Source organism: Hesperophylax consimilis, chromosome 2, assembly GCF_061612785.1.
Source record: "Hesperophylax consimilis isolate HC1 chromosome 2, BYU_Hcon_1.0, whole genome shotgun sequence".
Lineage (NCBI taxonomy): Eukaryota > Metazoa > Arthropoda > Insecta > Trichoptera > Limnephilidae > Hesperophylax > Hesperophylax consimilis.
This window is the reverse complement of record NC_142837.1, coordinates 14,572,715-14,590,012: the sequence shown is the minus strand read 5'-3', so window position 1 is coordinate 14,590,012 and position 17,298 is coordinate 14,572,715. Positions and strand designations below refer to the sequence as shown.

The window sequence follows — 17,298 nt, the reverse complement described above, 5'->3', positions numbered from 1 at the left end:
TAGGTCTAAATTTTTGCAAACCCAGTTTGCCACCTCTTACCAGACCTGACGGCTCACTAGCAAACACCGCCACCGAAAAGGCTAACTTATTAGGGAAAATGTTTGCGGAAAACTCGACCCTCGATGACGGAGGTGCTGTTCCGCCGTCGGTTCCTCACTGCGGCTTCTATATGAAAAAGCTGAGGATCCGGCATCGGGATGTACTCCACGTTTTACGGGGGCTCGATGTTAACAAAGCTAGTGGACCTGATGGAATACCTGCCCTGGTATTGCAGAGGTGTGCTGCGGAAATAGTTCCAGTTTTGACAAAGCTCTTCAAAATGTCCCTGAAGTGTGGCACTGTGCCCTCTGGTTGGAAAAAAGCGGTCATTCACCCTATTCCCAAGAAAGGTGACCGCTCCAACCCGGCCAACTACCGCTCCATAGCGATCACATCAGTTCTGTCCAAAGTGATGGAACGTGTGATCAACGACAAACTGCTCACATACCTCGAGAAGAACAAAATTATCAACGACCGTCAATACGGATTCCGGCGGAACCGCTTGTGCGGTGATCTTCTCGCGTGTGTGTCGCATGTTTGGGGGCGGTGCATGGAACGTCACGGTGAGACCCAAACGGTCGCACTAGACATATCCAAGGCCTTTGACCGGGTCTGGCACCGAAGACTTGTCAATAAATTGCCTTCTTATGGACTTCCCGCATCCCTGTGTACGTGGATTGCTGACTTTTTAAGGGATATGTCGATTCAGGCAGTTGCTGAAGGTTTCACCTCTTCCTCATACTCTATAAATGCTGGCGTCTCACAGGGATAGGTTCTGTCTCCGACTTTGTTTTTGTTGCACATCAATGACCTTTTGACATGTGCACCGATTCATTGTTACGCGGATGACAGTACAGTTTATGATGGCTTTTTGTTTGACAAGCCCTCAAAGGGCACAAAAACTCCAACGGCTCGGAAGGCTTTGAAGCAGAGAATGGACGGTTATCTCGAGAGTATTTCCTCCTGAGGTAAAAATAATCTCGTCGAATTTAATGTTTCAAAGACCCAATCCTGTCTGATTACGTCTAAAAGGGATCCAAATGATAATCTAGTCTCCATCGAAGCCAGAGTAAAGTTGGCCTCTCAGAAGCTGGGCGTGCTGTACAGGGCTCGCAGATACTTTAATAGTACACAACTGCTGACCCTGTACAAATCTCAAGTGCGCCCTACTGTCGAATTTGGCAGCCATCTCTCGTCCGGAGCCCCTAAATACCTGAAAAAAACCCTTGACTCTGTGCAAAAACGGGCGGTCCGTTTGATAGATTCCCCAATCTTAACAAACGGACTGCAATCTTTAGAGCACAGGCGTCAGGTAGGTATGCTGTCCTTGTTATATCGGTATTACAATGGAAGATGCTCTGAGGAACTAGCGTCATTGATCCCTTTGGCACCGGTGCGTAGTCGGGATACACGCCAAACGCGCGCCCAACATTTGTACATGGTTGACATTTGTCACATGAGAACGGTCGCTTCTACAATTTGTTCTTAAGTTCAACAGCTCGGCTGTGGAACGAACTGCCGGCCTCTGTGTTTCCTTCCTCCTAGAACATGGGACTCTTCAAGACCCATGTTCACTCCTTCCTCTCCACAAAAAGACCCTCCATACAGCATCCCCAAAGATGACATAGGCCCCGAGGGAAATTATTTTCTTCAGGGCCTCCTGTGTGGAGTTAATATAAAAAAAATTAAAAAAAAAACGCTTTTGCATGGTCAAGAAACGGATGATGCTTCCTCAGGAAGATATTTACATCTAAGATTATAGTGATATCCCACGCGGATCAACCATCGCCTGAATCATTGACTAACAGTCCGATGTACACGCAGACTAACATATTGCTGGAAAAATAAATTGATTGGTAATTTACCAATACGACAACATTCATAACCACTATACATTCTACAATGATTAACTGCATGTATATGCATATCAGGGGAATGAGGACAAAAATTAATGAATTATACGAAAACATCCTTATCAACGACTACGACCTAGTAAGCCTAACAGAAACATGGTTTAAGGAATCTATGGATGCTGTATCAAGAAAAATAGAGGCGAAGAGGATGGCGCATTGGGAATGTCAAGCGGAGGACTTGTGGATTCAACTCAATATAAACCATAATAACAGGAGTATCAAACTGAATGTTCGCACAGTTTGCATATCTACCGCTAACTGAAGAAAAATCTATTGTAAGCTCATTTTTAAAAAATCTTAGGAATGTGTACCTAAACACACCAAACCTACACATCTTAATATTTGGCTATTTCAATAAGTCTAAAATTCATTGGTTTACCGATGAAACAAAAAATTTATTACCTTTCACCACAAACACAAACCCAATAACCTCTGACGTCATCGATACACTATCTTTCTGTAATCTTAAACAATTTAACGGAATAGTGAATCACTTATCCAAAATATTGGATCTCATTTTATCTACCACATCTAGAAACCCGTAACGCCCCAAGACCAAACTTTTATAAAGCTGATGATTCAATTAATACCTTTCTTCATGAGATTGATTGGGAATTCATTAATCAGGGAAATATTGATCAATCTGTCGATCAGTTTTAGAGTATACTGTACCAGATTATGTCTTCTCATTTTCTCCTCAAAACGAACAAAAATCATTTCACAACTCAAAAGATCTCATTGGTTTGATAAAGGAAAAAAACAAATTTCATAAAAAATATAAGAAATATGGTAATGAACAGTGGTAATTCAGTTTGATTAGAACCAAAACAAAAATCTGATTAGAGTTTGTTATTTTAAGCATTTAGACTTAATCAAACAAAATTTAAAAGCTAACGCGAATGATTTCTGGAAATTTTTCAAAAAGCAAATATAAAAACACAACCGATATTCCGAAAGAGTTGCACCTAAATGATATAAAAACTACCCAAGGTCAGGTTATCTGCGGGCTTTTTTCTAAGCACTTTTAATCTGCTTATAAACCTCACAATGCAAACTATTCACCACATATATCTTAAGATTTCTGTAACGAAAGCCTCGGTATGATCAGTGTTTCGCCCTTAACGATATTAGTCAAGTGTAAGAATTTGAGAACCAATAAGGGATCAGGTCCTGGTGGTATTCCGCCAATATTTTTTAAAATGTGCAGAGATGTTCTTGCCAGACCTTTTAGCCTTTTTTATAACAAATCATTACAAGAAGGTGTTTTTCCAGTCAAATGGAAAACGGCTTTCTTAACCCCCATACTTAAGAAAGGTTGTAAGAGCGATATAAAAAATAAAGAACTATCTCTAAAATTGACTGCATAGGAAAGTTGTTTGACTCAATAATATATGTATGTCTATTAGCTCATGTAAGTTAATATATTATCACTGAGCAACACGGGTTTTTCCCTCGGCGTTCCACAACAACTAACCTTCTCGAATACTCCCAGTACACCGTTATAGCATCGAAAAACGTTTACAAGTAGATGCCATCTACACGGATTTTCGCAAAGCATTTTAAATTTGACCAGTTAAATCAATAATTACTCATCAAGAAGCTGGAAAAGTTTGGCATAAATGGAAATACTTTGAAATGGTTCGAAAGTTACATTACAGAAAGAAAACTGCAAGTAGTTGTAAGAGGGTACTCCGCAGATCTTTTTACTGCAACGTCTGGAATTCCGAAGGGCTCGCATCTAGAACCTTTGCTGTTTTTAATCTTTATCAACGACATAATTTTAGGAACAAAAACATCAAAATATCTCCTGTTTGCCGATGAAGTTGTACAAAAAAATTACATCATTAGGAGATTGCACCGATTTGCTAAAAGACTTGTCATCACTTCATGAGTGGTGCACACAAAATGATTTATATTTGAATGAAAAAAAATGTGCCGTTATTACATTCACAAAGAACATTAATAAATTCTCAATCACATTAACAATATCCCTTTACTAAACACAACTTCAATCAAAGACATAGGCGTGACATTTGACTCGTCACTTAGCTTCAATAAACATTTAGATACAATTTCAAAAAGTGCATCACAAGTATTAGGATTAACGCTTAGAATCACAAATTGTTTTAAAAGTACAGAATTAACTTTTAATTATATAAATCAATTGTGCGAAGTATTTTCTTATACGCATCAATAATTTGGTCTCCCAATTATGAGATTCATAATTATAGGATTGAATCCATAGAAAGGAAACTAACTCGTGTAATTGCTTATCGTGAAGGTTTATCTGGTCAATTTGGGACATATAATGATCGAATTTTGCACTATATACTACAATCACTGACGGTCAGGCGTAATCTTTCTGACTTACTGCTTCTACATAAAATTATACATGCATCATTTGATACACCAAACATTTTATCCCAAATTAACATCAATATACCATCAAGAAAATCAACAAGGAGGATGAAAGACATTTTCTTTATTAAAGCCTAACACACAAATACAGGATATTTTTCCCCTGTACCGCGAACAGAAATTATAACATTATACATGACTCTAATAATGAAATAGACATTTTCAATGACCAATTAAAACACTTAAAAAAACGTATTACCTTTAATCATATTAAGCTGATATTGTGATGAAGCCCTTTATTTAAAGAGAAGCAACATTGTACCTACTTAATCAGAGTCTAACCAGTACAGGTGTGATAATAACAAATTGTTTAGGAACATATTTGTATTTACCTTTTACCCATTCTTATTTGTCATTTACTTCTGCATATTTAGCTTACTCATTTTGTTACTATTTTTGTTATTATTATTTTGTTATTATTATGTATTTAATCATCCATGTATGTAAATTTTTGGGCACCAAGCCTGTTTTGTGTACTTAAATAAAAATAAATAAATAAAATATACAGTGTGTTGTTCAATTAACTTAGGGAAACATCCCGTAGTTAATTGAATCAGCTATCACGGACTCACTATATGTCTAGATTATGTACTTGTCGTTTTGTTTACATGTTTACCAGTGACGGTGCGTTTATTAATTTTCTGATTATTATTATTGAGTTCTTTAGCTGTAGATAATATGTTCTGGTTCATCATCATTAACATATTATTTAGATTTTACTTGTAAATATATAAAAATAATGGTGACTATAATAAAACAAGATTTTTCAATGCCTGCCTTACTGGGAAATTCCTGTGTCGACACAAAAGGTAGGTATTTTTTTTATATTAACTCCACACAGGAGGCCCTGAAGAAAATACTTTCCCTCAGGGCCTATGTCATCTTTGGGGATGCTGTGTGGAGGGTCTTTTTGTGGAGAGGAAGGAGTGAACATGGGTCTTGAAGAGTCCCATGTTGTAGGAGGGAGGAAACACAGAAGCCGGCAGTTCATTCCACAGCCGAGCTGTTGAACTTAAGAACGAATCGTAGAAGCAACCCGTTCTCATGTGACAAATGTCAACCGTGTACAAATGTTGGGCGCGCGTTAGGCGTGTATCCCGACTACGCACCGGTGCCGAAGGGATCAATGACGCTAGTTCCTCAGAGCATCTTCCATTGTAATACCGATAGAACAAGGACAGCATACCTACCTGACGCCTGTGCTCTAAAGATTGCAGTCCGGTTGTTAAGATTGGGGAATCTATCAAACGGACCGCCCGTTTTTGCACAGAGTCAAGGGTTTTTTTCAGGTATTTAGGGGCTACGGACCAGAGATGGCTGCCAAATTCGAAAGTAGAGCGCACTTGCGATTTGTACAGGGTCAGAAGTTGTGTACTATTAAGGTATCTGCGGGCCCTGTACAGTACGCCCAGCTTTTCAGAGGCCAGCTTTACTCTGGCTTCGATGGAGCCCCCATACCTGAGCTGGTCACTTATAGTTACACCAAGCATATCAATGGAAGGCCTGTTCGGAAGATTGCTTCCGTTGAAGGAGAATAGATTATCATTTAGATCCCTTTTAGACGTAATCAGACAGGATTGGGTCTTTGAAACATTAAATTCGACGGGATTATTTTTACCCCAGGAGGAAATACTCTCGAGATAACCGTCCATTCTCTGCCTCAAAGCCCTCCGAGCCATTGGAGTTTGTGTGCCTTTTGGGGGCTTGTCAAATAAAAAGCTATCATGAACTGTACTGTCATCCGCGTAACAATGAATCGGTGCACATGTCAAAAGGTCATTGATGTGCAACAAAAACAAAGTCGGAGACAGAACCGATCTCTGTGGGACGCCAGCATTTATAGAGTGTGAGGATGAGGTGAAACCGTCAGCAACTGCCTGAATCGACCTATCCCTTAAAAAGTCAGCAATCCACGTACACAGGGATGCGGGAAGTCCGTAAGAAGGCAATTTTTGACAAGTCCTCGGTGCCAGACCCGGTCAAAGGCCTTGGATATGTCTAGTGCGACCGTTTGGGTCTCACCGTGACGTTCCAGGCACCGCCCCCAAACATGCGACACACACGCGAGAAGATCACCGCACAAGCGGTTCCGCCGGAATCCGTATTGACGGTCGTTGATAATTTTGTTCTTCTCGAGGTATGTGAGCAGTTTGTCGTTGATCACACGTTCCATCACTTTGGACAGAACTGATGTGATCGCTATGGAGCGGTAGTTGGCCGGGTTGGAGCGGTCACCTTTCTTGGGAATAGGGTGAACGACCGCTTTTTTCCAACCAGAGGGCACAGTGCCACACTTCAGGGACATTTTGAAGAGCTTTGTCAAAACTGGAATTATTTCCGCAGCAGACCTCTGCAATACCAGGGCAGGTATTCCATCAGGTCCACTAGCTTTGTTAAAATCTAGCCTCCGTATAACGTGGAGTACATCCCGATGCCGGATCCTCAGCTTTTTCATATAGAAGCCGCAGTGAGGAACCGACGGCGGAACAGCACCTCCGTCATCGAGGGTCGAGTTTTCCGCAAACATTTTCCCTAATAAGTTAGCCTTTTCGGTGGCGGTGTTTGCTAGTGAGCCGTCAGGTCTGGTAAGAGGTGGCAAACTGGGTTTGCAAAAATTTAGACCTATTAAGCCCGCAAGCGACCAGAATGCTCTGCTGCCATGCGGGCAGGCCACCGGCTTTTTGCTGATCTGCAGGTCGTGTTCGAATTTTGAGCTATTAATGATTCTCTTGCATTCCTTTGCCGATGTGTTGTATGCTGATTTGCTTTCGCGCGTTCGAGATATGTTGTAGGCTCAGTAAGCCGCGTTTTTTCGTCGAACTGCTTCGGAGCATTGTTGACTGAACCACGGCTTTGAGCCCACACCAGTTTCTTTAGTAGTCGATTGTATGAAGCCATCCATCGCCGATTTGATGACTTCACCAATCTCCTGGGCACATCTTGAAGGGTCCGAAGTCCGAAAACAAACAGCTGACCACGGAAAAGCGTTGAAATGGGCCCGCATACCGAACCAATCTGCTGACCTATAGTGCCACACTTTTCTCCTCAGCCTTTCATTGGTTGGTCTGAGGCTAACGGGGATTGATGTCGTCACTAGGCAGTGGTTAGATGATCCCAGAGGCGCTGTGACGTCAATCTTATAACCGTGTGGCACAGTAGTTAAGAATAGGTCTAACAGATTGGAACGTTGAGTCTGGACATCGGGAACCCTTGTAGGCTCCTGAATCAGTTGCTCTAATCCGTAGCAAATGGCAAAGGATTCCGCCTGTCGGCCAGCCGAGTCCGTTGGGCCTGAGAACTTCAACCATGGTTCGTTATGAACATTGAAGTCTCCCAGCACAATAAACTCGGCTCAAGGGTAGCGGGGCAAGAGATCATCAATAGTATCTCTCAAATGTTTGAAGAGCTCGGAAGTGTTTGTGAAGCACCCACATTACGTCGAATCTGGAGTTTTCCAGACTCAATAGTAGTACACAGTTGACGTCAGCTCGACTATAGAGGCAGACTCCTCCTTTGAGTCTGAACTTGCTTACAAGAGTAAAGCCCGGGCAGTCCAGATAGGAGGAGTCTGGCGGCTCGGCTATCTGAGTTTCGGATAGGAAAAGAAGGTTGGGACGTTGGGACAAAAGATGGTGATGAACAGAATTTAAATTAGTTTGCAGACCGCGAATGTTGGCAAAATTTCCCAACAGTTTTGGCCCGCACTGGGGACGCCTGCTACTCGCCGCTGTAATGATGTTAAGTTTGTTTTTATGTATATTCATGATTTTAAATTGTTTTTTTTAAAGGTATGACCTGAAAGGAACGTCTGGAATGGAAAGGTATGAGGGGTGGGTAGGAATATGGGGTTCAGGCTGTCCAGGAGTGATGAGGGTTTGGTTCCAGCCCACTCACTGCGGTGCTAGGCGATAGGCTGGGAGAGTCCGGCTGGAGAGGGCATCCAATGCGCCCCAAACGCTACTGCTGGGTCCCCTCCGGTCACGAACCGGCACAACAGCAGTGGCAGGGTTTTTTCACTCGCTGATGGGGTAGCCCACCCTTAGTCGTGAGCCTGAGGGTCGGGCCCCTGTACCATCGAGCGGCCCGGACAGCGGTAACCGGTTGTAAAGGGTCTCCCTCAACCAGCATCTCCCAACCGGCCCGCCACGCAGAAGGTAGGCAGACGCACCCGCCACCACGACCCGGGCAAACCTTAACCCATGAACCCGGGCACCCCTGCTAAGTCACCAAACGTAGCGAACCACTTGGGGTGACCTGTGGCAGAGGTGTTGGTCATCCAATAAATGGTTCCTAGGGCGGCGGTACCCATTCCCGCCTACCAAATTGGGAATAAATAATGGGTAAGGTAGGTATATAAATAATGGGTAAAATATAGGAATACATCATTTCTCTGAGAATAACACAAGATTTTTTTAATAGGTTAATCTCATACGAGAAAAAAATTAAATAAGATAGATTTAACTTGGATGTTTAGAGTAAATATACTGTGTTAATAGGCATTATAGAAGTTACTTTATGTTGGATTATCATTTTTAACTCTACCTACTGAGTCTAGTGTTGACATATTCTTACGTCTGCTATAAATTAATAAAAATCAACATAAAACTGAAGTGTACTAAACTCAAAGATCTTAACTATTAGAAATCAAAGACCGCGCTTCAAATCAGTGCATTTATATCTTGTGAAGTGCTATTTTTTCATGTTTTTTTGTCTTCACAAAAAAATTCCATGTTAACTGTCAAAAAAAAAACCAAATAATAAAAATAAATCTGTCATTCTGTACTTAAACGAGCCAGCTATTAAAAAATACAAAAGTGCCTAAACTGTGTTGAAACTATCAATATTAAACATCATTCAATCAATTTTATTCACAGCGAAATCACTTTTTATAAATTTATTTCAAAATGAATACACTATGCATCGTTTCTGACAAAAATATTGACAGTCCAGCCGAATTCATATCTTGTGCTGTCTGTGATAATGGCTATCATCTTGTTTGTGCAGAGATTGGTGAAAACATACGTGGTGCTCGTAATTCTCAGTGGAAATGTAAAAAATGCTCTAAAGCTTTTACTAAAAAAAAGACCAGGAATATGAATTATTGTGATGAAAAAATCGATCAAGAACCATCTATCGGCAAACTTACCCAACAGCTAACTCAACCTTCTAATTCTGCAATCGAGCAGTCAACAGACGCAGAGAAATTTCATTCCTCAACCGTAGATGGCGCAAGCGGTATACTTACGTCAGATAAGTTTATTTTAGAATTGAACAATTTCAAAAAAACAATAATGGATTTTGTGGAGCAAAAATATGATTCGATTATCGCACAAAACAAAGAAATCCTTGATTCATTCAAATTTTTAGCGGATCAGCAAGACCTTCTAAAAAAACGATTAACTGACATTGAATCCTCGCAAGAAAGGGTCATTACTGATATGCTAGAATTAAAAAAACAAAACGCTGTATTAGAAAATACTACTTCTCATCAGGACGACAAAATTGACCGGCTGGAGTACATTACACAGATGAGCAATATCGACATCAGAGGCATCCCTGAAGCAAACAATGAAAATATTTTGGAAACTCTTAAAAAAATATCAAAAATCATAAATTACAGAGATACCACGATACCTTTACAATCTGAAATCAATAAAATGTACAGACTAGGACCAAAACTGTCCGAAAAAAATCCCAGATCTGTAATAGTGTCGTTCAATAGTATTTAATCTCGAGATGACTTCCTACTCAAAATCAAAGACTATAAAAAATCCTCTACCTCCAGTTCAAGCAAACTCAATACAGCAAATCTAGGGCTATCTCAAGAAGCAAAACGGATTTACGTGTCAGATCATCTAACGCAAAAAGGAAAATTCTTACTCTCCCAAACTAAAAAATTTGCCAGAGAAAATAACTACAAATATTCTTGGTCATCTTCGGGGCGCATTCTGCTAAGACATACGGATACATCCAAAATTATTACGATTAAAAACATCACTGATCTTGATCGAGAAAAACGCCAACAACTGTGACAGATGATAAAAAGTACCTCAACATTTACTGCACTGCTAAACAAAAATAATCCGGATAATATCATATTCATCGCAAGTTTTCTCATGAGTTTTTTCTTTGTCTTTAAAAATAATAATGTTTTAATTGAAAATAATGCATTCTTACTCTTTTTAGGAGTTCTTTCATGTAGCAACAATATCAGTGTGAAAATTGTTTATATCAGTATTCACTATTTTTATTATACTTTACCTCCTTTGACTGTAACTCACGTTTCTTTAACTCTCTCTAAAAAAAAATTATATATCTCCATAAATAATACTTTCACTACAAGTTTTTATTTGAATATTACCGCTATATACTTTTCACACACCCTAAGCATAATACCTAATATCAAAATAATTCATTCTTACTTTCATTAGTAGCTTTCCCTAGTAACATCAAAATTATTATAAAAATTGCGAATCTTACAATTAAAAATTCTAACCATACTCTTCCTCTAAGCAACAAAAACCACGCTGTTTTAGTATTCTTTAAAATATCTGTTTACTGTGTAAATATTATTCTTCCTGCATGTTCTCGTAGGAATCAGAGTAGTAATATCTTATTTACTCACCATATGATGCTCTTATTTTCTTCAATAATCTTTTTTATTTTGGCTAACTTTTATTATATTCACTTGTATTTACAGAATTTACATTAACTACAAATGCTCGAGCTCTGTCAAAATAATGTTTTTGTATTTCTCAAAAACCTTTACTACTGTTTTATTTACATATTTTATTCGCACATTTTTAATCATACTTTTGCATTTTTCACATGTTACTAAATTTAATTATCGTCCTTTATCACACCTAACAATTACAATCAGAAGCATTATACACTATAGTATGCACTTTACGGTTAAAATATATTTTAAGTTGGAATACTATGTATCAACATTATCATTCATGTTATATAATGTTCTTTTATTATCTCATAATAATGCACTCTCTCTATTCTCTCTCTCTGTGCTTCAATCAAACTCATATGTACGTATCACAAGCAGCGAGAGTCTTTGTAAGATTATGTTCCCAACAAATCTATGTAAATCTGGAAAAAATCTTAATTTATATAAATATGTCCTAGTATTGGTTCTTCTTTGCATTTTTCGCATGTTATGGTATTTAATTATTGTTTTTTGGCATTTTTTTCGCATCAACTCCTCTACAGAATCAGCACATACTTTGCATTTGGCCATTTTATTGATTTTATTGTTTTCATATTTATTGTATTTGCAGCCTTCGTGACAGATATCTACATAATCACCAACTGCTTAGATTGCTCTATACGAAACATACCAACACCATCATCTTTTAAAACATCTTTTATATATAATATAATTAGTGGAATCAACTTTCATCTCGAAGTAAAATACGCATCATACTCAAATTATCAGAACTCACAATCTACTATACAATATATTAATAAAACACTGATTAACAACACAGTAATTTACACTTTCGTTTTTAACTTTTTGTTTGCAGACTTTTCGCAAAAGAACTACGGGTTCACCACCACACATCATAGTAAATTTAATCATAATTATGTTTCAGTTACCTTCGGATAATTACAATGATTCTGTAATTAGCATTAATATGAATATAATTCGAGATCTGGAGAATTTAAACAACTATAACTGGGACTCATATAGTCTAAAAATCATACACCAGAATATTAGAAGCATATCAAATCTCGATGACCTTACAATTTTTCTTGATCAATTTAATTCATCTTTCGATGTTATAATATTAATCGAATGCTGGTTAAATAAATACTACACCGTAAAATCAATCCATAATTACTCTGAATATCACACCACAACCAACCTCAACAAATCTAGTGGAATTGTTATCTACATCAAGGACGGAATTAAAGCTCATGTAGAGGAAATTACTTTAGCACAATCAAACTGTATAAAAATAGTATTGAATAATAACATATGCATATTTGCCATTTACAGATCTCCTTCTTTCATCAATATTGACCCCTTCCTTTCTTCATTGCAAGCAATTTTAAACAATGCGAAAAAATTTGAACAGCAAATTATAATGAGAGATTTAAACATTAACACTATCCCTGACTACCACCGTCAATCAATCGATTATCTATGTCTACTCGGGGAAAATGGTTTCACACAGACTATTAACAGCTTTACTCGTGAACAGGGCTCGAGTAAATCCTGTCTTGATCACATCAATGTAAAAAATATTAACTTTATTGACACTTTTGTTATACACTCAACTATTTCAGACCACTATACAACATCTCTTTGTCTTAAAAACAAGCCTCCCACTTCTTCGAAAATTAAATACGTTGCCAAAACTAATTTCAACAAGTTAATTGAGGACTTGAGCGCAGAAAACTGGCTAAATGTTCTAGATAAATCAGATACTGACTTAGCAATGAAAGAATTTATTATCAAACTACACGAGTATATATCAAAACACACAAGTAATATAACCGTATCTAATAAACAAATTAAATTCACACCATGGATCACCCTGGGGCTAGTTAAATCGATTCACAGAAGAAATCATCTTCATGAAAAGGCAAAAACATATCCTGAGAATTTGGTATTACAATGTTTTTATAAAAAATATAGGAATTTGTGTAAGAAATTAATTACATCGGCGAAAGAAAATTATTATAAAAAACTCATTTACGAAAACAACTGCAATCCAAAACGTTTTTGGGATACCTTTCGCAACATAACCAAATCCAAAATCAATAAATCTTCTGAAATAAAATTGCTATACATTAACACATCAAACTCTGAAGTCCCCAAAGATATGGCAAACTTTGCAAACAGTTACTTTTCATCTGTGGGTGACACACTTGCGAAAAAAATTCTCGATAAGTGTAAGAAATCAGAAACCGCTCTCGACAATTTAACTATCCCTAGGATCTGTCACAAAATAGACTCAATCACAACTTCAACTAACGAAGTCATGAAGATAATTGACGACCTTAAGTCATCAAAAGCATGTGGTCCCGATAAGATTTCATCAAATCTTCTAAAAATCATTAAAGTATACATAGCCATACCGATTGCGTTCATTGCGAATCTAAGCTTTAAATCAGGGAAATTCCCTAACCATTTAAAGCAGTCAATCGTCATTTTACTGCATAAAAGTGGGGACAAATCACTGATACATAATTACCGGCCTGTTTCCTTGCTCAACTCTGTCTCTTAAATTATGGAGAAAATTGTAAAGAACCGTCTCATCCTTTATCTCGAAAATAACAACATCCTTTCTAGTAGACAATTCGGCTTTCGCAAAGGTTTAAGCACTGAAAACGCCATCGCTAATTTGACAAAAATCATCTCTAATAATCTAGATAAAGGTAGTAAATGCATTGCACTTTTTTTAGATCTATCTAAAGCGTTCGACACTATCTCGCACAAAATTCTGCTGAATAAACTACAGCGAATTGGGATACAGGGTCAAATTTTCAAGTGGTTCGTTAGTTACCTAGAAAACAGGAGCCAAAGAGTGGATACCTTTCCCTTACTGTCCTAAAAAAATACACGCGTTCCGGTGCTGTGTAGTCAATACACATCTTAAAATAAGCGATTTTAAATCGGAAAAATATGAATATTCATAGCCAATCGCTTATGTTTATTACATTTTATGTCAAAAGTGATAATAATTGTAATTTAATAGCTGAAAACATGAAAAAACCATCGGCAGATGCTAAAAAAACGTGCGAGCAGTCCTTATCTAACGACGGTCCGTGACCGAATGGCGGCTGATGGGCGCTGGACTCACGCACACAGCTTTGCGTGTTTACGCTGCCAGTCTTGCATGGGTTTCAAACTTAATTTTTTTTTTTAAATGAAATAAACAAATGTGTAAAAAGAAATATTATATTGAGAAACTAAACATTAAAAATTCCACATGCATTATATTTAAATATAACAGCAAAATTAGGTAAGAACAAAACAATACAGCGAAATTAAAAATAATAAAAATTTTAAACCAAAAATATTAAATTATTAATCTAAATTGCATCGCAATTGTGGCAGGAAATATATATTTTTGAAGTGAAACTTCTTTAGGCGCGTAATGGATTTTCGGGGACGGAGTAAAACCGAGTCAGGATCGACACGAAAATGCGGGTACCCCCACCACCGCTCACCGTTCACTGTCCCTCTCTCACCATATGCGCTTGTTGAGGTGGGGGAGCCGCTCACGAACGTTCTCTCTCTTCTCTTCTTTCCTCTCTCTCAGACACCAGCGAACTGCGCCACGCCAAGCATCAGCTGCTTGGTTAGTATACTGCGTCGTGAGTGTAATACAAGTGAAATACGTAATTGATTGTGGTTCATACGGTTTGGTACAGAATTTCAGTGTTAAAAATGAGTAGTGACGAGATAGAGGTGATGAACACATCAGTGGCACAAGAGGAAATATCCTATCAAATCCATGCTTCGTCGTTGAATTATTTAACCTCTAATTTTCAAACTAACCTAAGAGAGAAAATAGAGATGATGAAATGAAAATAGAGAGAGAGGAATACTAGAAGTTTCACTTCTGTCTTGCGTAGGCTTGACACACCCACTTTTTTTTTCTTTTCTGTGGCTTTTGCATACAGATTTTTGACAAATATGACAAACTATGGTGCTTCTTTTTTTTGTGTTGTATGGGCAAAATCTGCAAGTTTTTGACGGTGCTCGGGACACTAGTACATTTTTTGAATCACTCGTTTTATCATTCGTAACAGCAGTTGCGAGTGGTGTTTCTTGATAATATGACAAAACTGTCTCGAAAGCATCTTGTTGTTGTTTGTGAAATTTGACCGTGCTGTTTTTTCTTTTCATTACATTGGGCTTAGCCAACTCTAAACCTAGCTGTCTTATGAATAATTTCCTTTTACTTCTATTATTTTTTTTCCACTCCGGATACTTTTGAATCCATAATAAATATGTGTTCAGTGCAGCAACGTCTAACATTTCCATGAACAAGCGAAACGGCCATCTTCTTGTCGACCTTACACACGAATACTCGGAGGTCGTTTTGTCCCCTGTGTCAACAGCACCTTTGGTTTTATTGTAATGTAAAATTATTTCTGGTTTTTTGTATCAGTTTGGCTTATTTCATTTCCAAGGAATTGAGTTGATAGCAGCAAAACTGCTTTATTTTGCTGAGGCACATATGACACAAGTGTTTTATTTGATGTAAAATCAAACTGGCTACTATACAATGGCCTTTCTTTTGATGGCAAAAACTCTTTAGAGATTTCCCTCTTATTTTTGCGAAGAGTGCCAGTTATGGTCAGAATTTTAGACAGAAGATTGTCCGCCAGTGGTACTGACGTAAATAAATTATCTGTGGTTATGCCTCTATTGGTGCCATATTGAGGTTCCACCAATTCCATAACGACACGATTGCTTTGATTTATTTCTCTTTTATTATTCATCATACCGCTGTATATTTGCATGTAACATATATATGCGGTTTTAGCATCTGCAGCGATCCATATTTTAATGCCATACCTGGCTGGTTTTGACTTCATATATACCCAAAATGGACATTTACTTCTAAACGCCGCCAAACGCTCATCCACGGTTATATCAAGCGATGGAGAGTAATTTGATTTACACGCATCTACCAATTTACTTAAAATCGACTTAATTGGCTCTAACTTGTCTGAAGAAGCTTCAAATCTCTCTCGTCTTGTATCTCTATTATCAAAACGGATCTGACTATAAATATTTATGAACCTGTCTCAAGACATAGCTGCCGTAAAAAACGGCTGACAAAATGGACTTTCACTTGTCCACAACTCATTCAAACTTAGTTTTCGGGTGCGATTTCTGCCGGAAGCAAGCATTATACCGATGAAAGCATATAATTCATTTTCGGAAAATTGCTCAATCATATTCCCGGGTAAACGCCTCAATTGACGATTCGTTTCTTGGCATATTTCTGTTACCATATCTGCGCTTATAAATAAAACAAACATTTCTCTTATTGTGTTAGATAATAAACTACCATTTTTCAGGCCGGAAGTTTCATTGACAATATTGCATTGCCGACGTCTCGATGATGATGGTGGTAAGTATTACCACCTTTACTCCATTCGAATCCATGTTTTGAAACTAGTATTTCTCCCTCGTCTTCATTTTCACTAGTCGATTCCGAGTCCGATTCTTCTAAATGTTCAACCAAATCTTCAGTATCTGATATGTCATTGTTCATTTCTAACTCAATATCACTATCATAATCAAGTTCTTGCGCTATCTTTTCTTCTGTTAAATTTCTGTCAGTCATTATTCTTCCTGGAAATGGAAGGGTTTTTGTAAATAATGTAAAACGCAGTATTGCTTAACTGAATATTATAACGAATAAGAAAAAAAATCTTAAATTTGAAATAAATATTCAAAAATAAATCTTAGATCAATGATTAAATGACGAAAGCGCACGGATAAATAGTTATGCAATACACACTTTTCAGTACTATAGTAAAAGGTAATAGTATAACACAGTATTCGGAAATAAATTAAAAAGTACTTACAAAAAAATATTGATTTAATTATCGAACGGAAATAATGATTCACTTTAGTACCCCTGCACAAGTTGGTCACGAGACGAAGCTACACAATGCGGCCGTAGGTATTGATGGTCTAAATAGAACTGGAGACAAGTGGATTTCTCATGTGCATGCATAGCGAAGTAAAGCGGGACATCAATAGCGTGTCATTTCCTCGCACACTCTTCGCGTAGCAATGGCACACGGTTGATTGTATTGGTATATTTGCTCCCGATTTCTTACAAAAAACTCTGATTTTTAATTGAATTTGAAAACTATGTTAAATATTATTTTTTAATTCAGTGCATAAATGTATAACGGAGGAATACCTAAAATCTGAAC

The 17,298-nt window shown here is 37.8% G+C and overlaps 1 pseudogene; it reads right to left on the bottom strand.

Moving 5' to 3' along the window:
* Window positions 1-1,818: 1,818 nt before the first annotated feature.
* Window positions 1,819-16,697, bottom strand: LOC149425721 (uncharacterized; annotated as a pseudogene).
* Window positions 16,698-17,298: the final 601 nt, after the last annotated feature.